This window comes from Eublepharis macularius, chromosome 3 (genome assembly GCF_028583425.1).
Source record: "Eublepharis macularius isolate TG4126 chromosome 3, MPM_Emac_v1.0, whole genome shotgun sequence".
Taxonomy (NCBI): domain Eukaryota; kingdom Metazoa; phylum Chordata; class Lepidosauria; order Squamata; family Eublepharidae; genus Eublepharis; species Eublepharis macularius.
The window spans coordinates 179,845,536-179,855,103 of NC_072792.1; the positions used below are offsets into that span (position 1 = coordinate 179,845,536).

General features: G+C 43.9%; 1 protein-coding gene across 5 annotated transcripts in view; it reads right to left on the reverse strand.

The window, feature by feature from the left end:
- Positions 1-3,272, reverse strand: part of EMSY (EMSY transcriptional repressor, BRCA2 interacting) — a 58,932-nt gene extending 55,660 nt beyond the window's left edge. For all 5 annotated transcript variants that reach the window (XR_008596688.1, XM_054974238.1, XM_054974236.1 and 2 more), the window contains exon 1: positions 3,192-3,272. The gene's annotated coding sequence lies outside the window, so the exon portion shown is untranslated. The remainder of the gene's footprint in view (positions 1-3,191) is intronic.
- Positions 3,273-9,568: the final 6,296 nt, after the last annotated feature.

Consider the following 9,568-nt stretch of genomic DNA (forward strand, 5'->3'; position numbering starts at 1 on the left):
GGATGGGCCATTTGCCTGATCCAACATGGCTTCTCTTATGTTCTTATTATCTTCAAACTCAAGGGCTGTGCATATGCTGCAATTTTAATAACAACAACAACAACAACAACAACAACAACAACAACATTCAATGTATATACAGCCCTTCAGGACAACTTAACACCCACTCAGAGTGATTTACAAAGTGTGTTATTATTATCCCTACAACAAAACACCCTGTGAGGTGGGTGGGGCTGAGACAGCTCCAGAGAGCCGTGACTGACCCGAGGTCACCCAGCTGGCTTCAAGCAGAGGGGGGAATCAAACCTGGCTCTCCAGATTAGAGTCCCGCGCTCTTAACCACTACACCAAACTGGCTCTTTGTTTAGCTGCAAAGAGTGGTCATGTATGCAAAATTCAGCACCTTAATCTTAGCTTTGTTTCTGGGTCTTTAAAAAAAGGTTGCTATCCCCTCTGGTTGCAAAGAGACCTGAAAAGAAGGGCCAAAGCCAGATTAAAACTCAACTATAGGATTATGGTTAATTTGTTGCTAATTCGTTATTATTTATTGATTCTACCTAATATTTACACAACATAGCTCATAGATTACTACTGATTTGTTATGAACTTACCAAGAAGTAATAGGGTTAAAGAACACTTACAAAAAAACCCAGCAGCCAGCGGGGAAAGGGATGCAGCCAAATTTCCAGAGGCTAGAGCTTCAGTGCTCCGGTCATGTTTCAAGATTAAGCACATAAGAAGAAATACTTGCAAAGAATTGTGCACGTTTGCTCAACCTGCATGCTTCAGGCAGTTCACCTTGATGTGCATGCACAATCCTCGGGAACTCACAACAAATATGGCAGGGGACTATTCCATTAAGTAACCAGCATAGTGGATAATTCAGCCCTGCATGCAGTAGCCATCCTGGGACTATATAAAACAAAAAAAATCACACCCACACAGGAACACGTCTTTTTTTGTAACCTGCCAATAAGATAATGAAATTACCTTTGACAGTACTGGAAAGCACCAAGTAGCCAAGTTTGATCACAGTAGCCTTCCTAACATATTTTCATTTTATGCACCTGGTTGCCAGGAGAAAGGAACACACCCCACACCACAGGCCAAAAAGCGACTGACTTGTGTCAGGGCGTAATCGCTCAGTGCTGAGCATTGCAATCTGGAAACGCAGGCGTGAGGCCCAGAGGGCACGGATAAACATCCCAGATTTGGCACCGTGAAACAGTAATTGCAGAGCGCGGACTGCAGAACACCAAAGGCCAGGAAGCTAAAGACTCCTTAAACAGCAAAAGATCTCCATCGTTGATCCGCTGCATTTCCACTCATTAAGCAATAAAATCTAAATCCAGTTGCATGTTACCAAGCACTTCCTTTTAGAGATATTAAAAAGAAGTGAGAGAAAAAGTAATAAATAAAAGCCGCTGGTGCCGGAGAGGCAGGAACCACCGTATGTAGCATTTTTTTCCATTTCCGACAACAGTAACAAACCACAACCCAAACAGCGGCCAAAATTAAACAAGCACGCCTTTAATTCGGAGCCTCGCTAATTAAAATGTGCATCCCAAGACACACACGCAGACTCCCAAAATCAACAAAAGCTTTAGTTCGTTAGCTCTACCATCAGAAGGCCTCTTGGCCTGTTCCCTGGAAAACCAAATTCCCCGATATTCTCCTCTGAACAGATCCGAGAACCACAAGGGACTTTCAACCCCCACCCCCACGTACACACACAAAGAGAAGGAAGAAGAGCAGCCAGCAGAAGCCAAGTATACCGGGCTTTAGGCATCATCAGGCTACAAAATCACATCCGGAGCAAAATTCCATCCGGATGAACGGAGATGCAAACCCAAACTGAGCCAAGCTACCTCCGTCCTCTTAGTCCAGCCACACCGACCCCCCTCTGTGTTGGCAGCCCCCATCTGCAAGCAGGAGATCACATTTCACATTTACTCAGTTGTCCCCAATTCCATGGGACAGACTCCCTTAGTCAAGAGCTGCAGCCCTCGCCACTGGAGAGAGGGAGATTCAAAATGGCCTGCCCTATTAGATAGAAAAAATAAATATCGAAGAAGGGGGCAGGGGAAGTTGAGGAGCATCTTCAAACGGATTTGCAGCAGCGACAGCGAATATAAACCTGGAGAGGAACGGTAGATTCCGTGATTGCACAGCCAACAAAAGGGGGGGGGAGAAGAAAAGGAACAGAGAAAAGGGGAGTGTGGGAATCTCTGGTGGGAAGGAAAGGGGGTGTAAAGGCTCCACCTGGAAGTGTAAATATATTTGGGGGGGGGGGGAGGCATGTAAAGCGGCAGCTGCCAATCAATGGGATGTAGAGAACGGGGGACAATACAAATTACCCCCCCCCCACACACACACACCCAATAAAAGGATAGGAGGAGAGGAAGGGAGAAATGGAAAGGAGCAGAAGCAACAAGGAATCATGGAGGGGGGGAGCTACTAAAAGAAAAAAGCAGATTTTTCTCTCTCCCCCCCCCATTAAAAAGGAGGAGGCAGAAGGGTACATAAGACAGCAGCCAGTGGGGGAGAAGGAAGGACACAGCTATTTCTCCCTCTCTCCAACCCCCCCCCCAAATCAGTGAGAAAAGCAGACTGGAAATAAGGTAAATAGATAAAAGAAATAAAAACAGAACTAAAGAAAGCAGCAGCACTCAATCCATCACTCCATCCCTCAAGGGGTGGAGGGAAGCGGAGCAGTTTCTTCCCCTCTCCCCTCCAGAAAGAAATTAAAGAGGGGGGGGGGAGCAAGAGCAGTCAATCAAAAGGGGGGGGGGAGAGGCAAGGCAATCCCACCCCCTTAAAAAACAACAACCCTGAAAGACCGTTATTCTTCTATTCTCCCCCCTCAAAGGAATATGAAAGAGGGGGCTATGAAGTTGCAGCAGCAATAATTCATGGGGGGGGGGAATAAAAGGCAAGAAGGATTCCCTTAAAGGTCAAAAGGGGGGTGTCAAGAAGAAGGTAGCCATTGTTAAGGGGAGGGAGGCAGTTATTCTCCCCCCCCCCCAAGAAAGGGATGCGAAGCAGCAGCAGCCATTTCATAAGGGGGGGCAGAGGAGCCCATCCCCCTCCCCCCTCAAGCCAGGCGGGGGGAGGGGCCCCTCACAGGGAAGGAGGCCCTTCCCCTCCCCCACCAGCAGGCACCCCCTCGGCACCCCCCCGCCCCGACCCACCTGCCGGTCCGCCCCCGGAGCCACCATCGACCCCCCCACAGCGCGGCCGGGCACCTTCGGGGTTTGTTTGGCGGCGGTGGCGCCAGCTGAAGGCAGCCAAGATGGCAGCCCCGAGACTGCGCGGCGCGCATGCGCCACGCCGCCCGGGGCACGCTGGGGGATGTAGTCTCCGGCGGGAAGGCGAGCGGAACCGCGACGCAGCGCTTGCGGGGGAGGGGAGTTGCGTCATGACGTCAGGACAGCGGGCGTAAGCAAGTCTGGGAATCTTCTCTGTAGCTTGTTTTAGGGCAGTGGCTGGGATCTGAAGGTAGACTGCTCCTGGATAGGAAGGTTCTGTTCAGCCAGAATGTCTGCTAGCATCATTATCATAGCAAATCATAGAATCGTAAGGTTGGAAGGGATCTCCAGGGTCATCTAGTCCAACCCCCTGCGCAATGCAGGAAATTCACAACTATCCCCCTCCCCCCCCCCGCTGTCCCTGCTCCATGCTCAGAAGGCATCATCATCATCACTATTATCATTACCACTATCACTATTATTACTATTATTATTCGATCAGAATTATCAGCAGTATTTTGTTCCTATTATGATCACAATCACTATTATTTCTATTATTTTTCTCATTCTAATTATTACTATCAAGATTATTACTATTATTATCATTATCAGCATTATTTTATTATTACTATTATGATCACAATCACTATTTCTATTATTTTTCTCATCATTTTCATTCTAATGATTATTACTATCACTATTAAAACTACTATTATTATTATTTCATTTTCATTTTGTTCATTTGCTTCAGGTGTTTAGCCATTTTATTATGTAGAAGAGCAAAATTCTGGTTGAAAGCTCATACACGACATTTTGTTATTACTGTTGTTATTATTAATAATAATAATATAAAATATTTTACTTAATATTATATGTATCTACATACAATTTTAAAATTACTTTATTTATAATACACTTTCCTCACTAAGGGTCAAGATGGATTACACGGTGGGAGTCAGTATAGTCAATTTCAAAGATGTTTCAATAAATAGGGTATATAATAAATAGGATATATAAATGCAAATTTGGAAAGTTAGTATTAATAATCATCTTTAAAACATACCAATGCTGAGAGAAGGAAAGGAAGGGGGCGTAATGATAAATTACTATTCTTTATTTATTTGATCGTTTTACCAAAATACAGAGAGAAAAAGAAATGGATAAAACGGAGAACAATATAAGTTGCTTTGGGCCCCCACTGGGGAGGGTGAAAATAAAGTAAAATAAAATTGGGGGGAGATCACATATAGTGCTTCCAAGCTTCACCTTGGGAAATTCCTGGAGATTTGGGGACAGTATTTGGGGAAGGAAGGGAGCTTAACAGGGACGTGTTGACATAGCTGCCATTTTCACCAGGGCCAATGATCTCTCTAGTTTGGAAATGGAAGAACTCCAGGATCTACCTGGAGGTTGGCAACACGAAATAGACCTTTTTTTCAAGGCACCTCTGAAAAAGCACTCAGCTACTGACATGCTATTGACATCCTGATAGAAATAAAGAAAAGAGATTACACAAGAGCCTGGAACAGTGCAGTCCTATGGAGAGTTACTCCCGTCTAAGGCAATTGACTTCAGTGGGCTTAGACTGGAGTAACTCTGTATAGGATTGCACTGGAAAGGAGCCGCTAAGAATTTACTAGAATACGTTTGAAGCTGCACTGTTGGGCTTTGCCTGCGGAAATAATAAAAGGGACCCTCTAACCCAGCCTGCTCAGTTTGAATGTTCACGTTCATTCCTAGAGGTTTCCAACCACTCCAGCCCTGCAACCAGCAAGCCTGTAATCTGGAACCAGAAGTGTTGATAGAGGACTATTAGGACTGCAGCCCCTTTGATCAACCAAAGGAGGAAAGGAAGTGGGGTACGGAAAGCAAAGTGGGTCAGGACAGATTTTTTTAATGAGTTCCAAATGGGCAGAAGTCCTGGAGAGAAAGGCTCGAGTAAGACCAGCAAGAGTTTCCAGAACTTTAAAGGGTTTTTTTTTTTTGGTGGGCGTTTTTAAGTGTCAGTCTTCAAGAATAAAAAAGGTGTGTATATATTAGGTATTGGTCCGCAAGGGCAAGATCTGAGTCCAGAAGCACCTTAGAGATCCACAAGATTTTCCAGATTTTTTCTGTTGGCATTTAGGTAGGGTTGCCAGCCTCCAGGTGGTGGCTGGAGATCTGGAATTACAACTGATCTGCAGGCCACAGAGATCAGTTCCCCTGGAGAAAATGGCTGCTTTGGAGGGTGGACTGTATGTAGGGTTGCCAGGTCCAGGTTGGGAAATTCCTGGAGATTTGGGAGGTGGAGTCAGAGGAGGATGGAGTTTGAGGAAGGGATGGGCCTCAGCGGGGTATAATACCATAAAGCCCACTCTTCAAGGCAGCCATTTTCTCCTGGGGAACTGATCTCTGTGGCCTGGAGATCTGTTGTAATTCCAGGAGATCTCCTGCTACCACCTGGAGGCTGGCAACCCTAACTGTATGGCATTATACCCCATTGAGGCCCTTCCCCTCCCGAAACTCCACTCTTTCCAGGCTCCACCCCCCCCCCCAAATCCCAAGGAATTTCCCAACCTGGACCTGGCAACCCTACAAGGGAGGGTGGCACAGAAATATGGTTTAGAACATATTTTACTTAGTGATACACATGTATTCTAGTGAACTCTGCATGAACTTTACTGTAGTTTTTTTCTAGCATATTGTATAGCTACGCATGTGCTCCTTCATTTTTGACAACAGTGAACAACTGGGACCAGCATACCTAAGGGACCGTCTCTCCCTGTATGTTCCCCAGAGAGCACTTCGTTCAACCGGAAAACATCTACTGGTGGTCCCTGGCCCTAGGGAGGCTCGGCTGGCCTCTACCAGGGCCAGGGCCTTTTCGGTCCTGGCCCCAACCTGGTGGAACTCTGTCTGAGGACACTTGGGCCCGCCAGGATCTTGAATAATTTAGGTGGGCCTGTAAGACAGAGATGTTCCGCCAGGCATATGGTGGAGGCTAATTTTAGCCCATCATTGCCAAGCCTTCCACCAGTCTCCCTCTACAAGGGGTATGGAAATAGGGTTGCCAGCCTCCAGGTAGTGGCTGGAGATCTCCTGGAATTACAACTGGTCTCCAGGCCACAGAAATCAGTTCACCAGGAGAAAATGGCTACTTTGGGGGGTGGATTCTATGGAATTATTCCATGCCAAGGTCATTTCCCTCCCGAAACCCCACTTTCTCCAGGTTTCTCTAGATTTCACCCCCCAGATCTCCAGGTATTTCCCAACGTGGAGCTGGCAACCCTATATGGAGAGTCCACTCATACTGGCTGCCCCGAAAGGGGTTACAGTATTTTATCTGTTGCTGGTTTCATGATTGATTTTAAGTTGTATTTTAATCAATGTTGTACCTTGCCCTGAGCCCACTTGCGGGGAGGGCGGGTTTAAAATAAATAAATAAATCAGATAAATGTTCTCTGATTATTAGAATGGGTCAACAATGATCTTCTCCCTTAACTTTTCCTGTCATCTTTACTGATTTATACCTCTTACCTTGTAGCTACACATAGTGTCATTTTTTGGCTAGGTAGAATGTCGCATGATTGGTTTGAGATTTAATTATTCATTCATATTTCAAATCATAGTTTATCTATGTCATCAGCAGCGGCGCCAGGGTTCTTGGCGCCCACACCCAGCCGGCTAGCCGGCCCCACGTGCACACATGCACCAGCCTGCGTGATGACGTCACGTGTACTGACCAATACTTTCTCTAAGGAGTGAAAGTTGTTTTCAAGTCTCCCTTGAAGGTCTTAAGCTGCTCCGGATTTAAGATAAAATCTTTAGTCTGAGCAGTTAGAAGCCTTATAGTGCAATTCTACGGAGAGTTGCCCCAGTCTAAGACCATTGACTTCAATGGGCTTAGACTGGAGTAACTCACCATAGGATTGCACTGTTAATGAGACATGGAAGTGAAAAATCTTAATGAAACAGTTTGTGGCCCAACACTCCAGGAATCCCCCAAGCCAGATTTGGCAAGCCCATCACACCTTTCTAAGTCAATGACTGGAGCAGGGAGTAACTCAATGGCTCTGTTATTAGGCAAAATAAACAGACCCTTTGTGGCACCTTGGAAGCTGGCCAGTTTTAATTCTTGCATTAGCGTTCCTGAACTACAGTCGACTTCGTCCGATGCATGCACTGTGTTTTCATTGCCATATAACATGTATATAGCTTGATAAGCTTGCTGGATGCTGCATGGAAATTCCATATTTTTAAAATTTATTTTTATTTATGTCATTTATAGTCCACCTTTCTCGTTGAGACTCAAGGCAGATTACACAGTGTGAGATTAGTACAATCTGTATTAAGTACATTTTAATACAGTATCAAGGACATTTCCACAACCAATGCCATACGGTAAACAGACACAAGTTTAAAAGACATGGCATTAGCAAGAATCCAATGTAGAGCAGAAAAAATACTGAAACAGAACATAATCAGTTCTAGGACTGACATTAGACAACATGGAGCACAGGTGGTACATAGGAGTACATATTTAAAGCAGCAGATAATATGTAAGGCAATATAGTGATGAAGTCTACAGTCCCTAACTCATTATCGAAGCATCTTCCCTACAATACAGCCCTCCCGTTTGAGTAAAAAGCCTTTTTGAATAGTTTGGGGGGCTCTTCTGACTTCCTTAGGCAAGCCATTCCACAGGATAGGGGCCACCACAGAGAAAGCCCGTGTACGGGCTGCTGTTGATTTGAGTTCAATAATGCATCACTCTAAAAGAACACTTCTTTACCCCTTTTCCAAGAAAAAACAGCATGTCCCTTGTCCTATGACACAACGCACTAGCGGAACTCCCAACATACTGCAAATGCGAAAAAAAAAAAGCGTGTACCCAGAAAGGTCTTTAGAAAAGCATACAGCAAATGGATATTTGAATGCCGATCGTTTAAAATAGAAAATAGAGTCAGAGTAATATGTAGAGGGATTTTGTAAAACCTAAAAGGGTTTTCTCAGTTAATAGAAAGCACATCTATACTTAAAAGCTCATTACCAAACAGGAAAAATCTTTTTCATGGATCAGCTCTGGGTATTCTATAATATATGAGCAGTTTCCGAAATACTTCCATCCAGAAGTTTGCTCATTAACGGGCCTTTTTTAAAAGCTGGACGTTTTTGGCTTTTCACTAAAAGAAGCAGAAACTGAACACATTCAAAACTCCCCCCTCCAAACCCGAATGTGAAGAAAGTAAGTTAAAAAAAATCCAAGAAGAGACTTGAATTGATTCTCAGTAATCGCATCAAGATTATTTCAAAGCATAGCCCTCAAACAACTGCAGCGCAAATGCAATCCTAAACACAGTTAAACCCTCAATAGGCATGCCTCCCCCAAGGAACTGTTTTTTTTAGAAGCCCCCCATGCTACGGTTGCCAATATCCAGGCTTGAACAACGAATTCTGTCATGTTTTTGTAAGGTTTTATCTGTGATTCTTGTATGTATACTTTATATATTTGTTATTCATGTGAGTCTCCTTTAAATCGTTATGCTTTATATGTGGAACCTTTAAATCTCTGCCGTTTACAAGCAGTCCTTGCGTGAAGACGCCGTTTTTGACTTCTTGATTCATTGGAGCTATGTGCTATTAAATGTTATATTTTTGGTAAGTCTGTTTTTAAAATTTTGTAGGAATTTTTATGGAATCAATTTGTATTCGTCAGTTTGTATTTTAGGTATTTATTATATTTATTGTACAAAATTGTTTGAATATATCTTTCTAGCTTGGTGGGTTAATCTTTGCCCCTGAAGAGGTTGCTACAACGAAACATCGGGTCTCAAGCCGAATGTCAGGCAATGTGGGCTTGTTTGCCATCTTCCCGCTACTACGTTTTCCACCTATAATAAAGCAAAAAGGATTCTTTGATTAACTTTAATGAAATAAGAACTTAAACAGTACTTACCAGTTCATATGATCTTGGGAACTTACCTGTTGGATGTCTCCACGATCGGTGTTTGGCTACACTTATCAGATTATGTACTTACCTGTTGGTTGCCTGTTTGTTAGACATTGATGGATTATGTGACTTAGATTTTGTTTGATAATTTCTGATTCTGAGGAGTATTCTTCCACTTTATATGATTAATATATCTTGATCTGACAGTGTATAATTGGTATTTATTGTTTCTTCACTTGCACTACTCTTGCACTTTTACACCTTCATATTCTGTATTTGGAGTGGGTACCTCTTTTTTCGTGGAATATCCAGGTGGTGGCTGGAGATCTCCCAGAATTACAACTGATCTCAAGACTACTTAGGCAGAAATTAACATTCATTAAGGTAACTT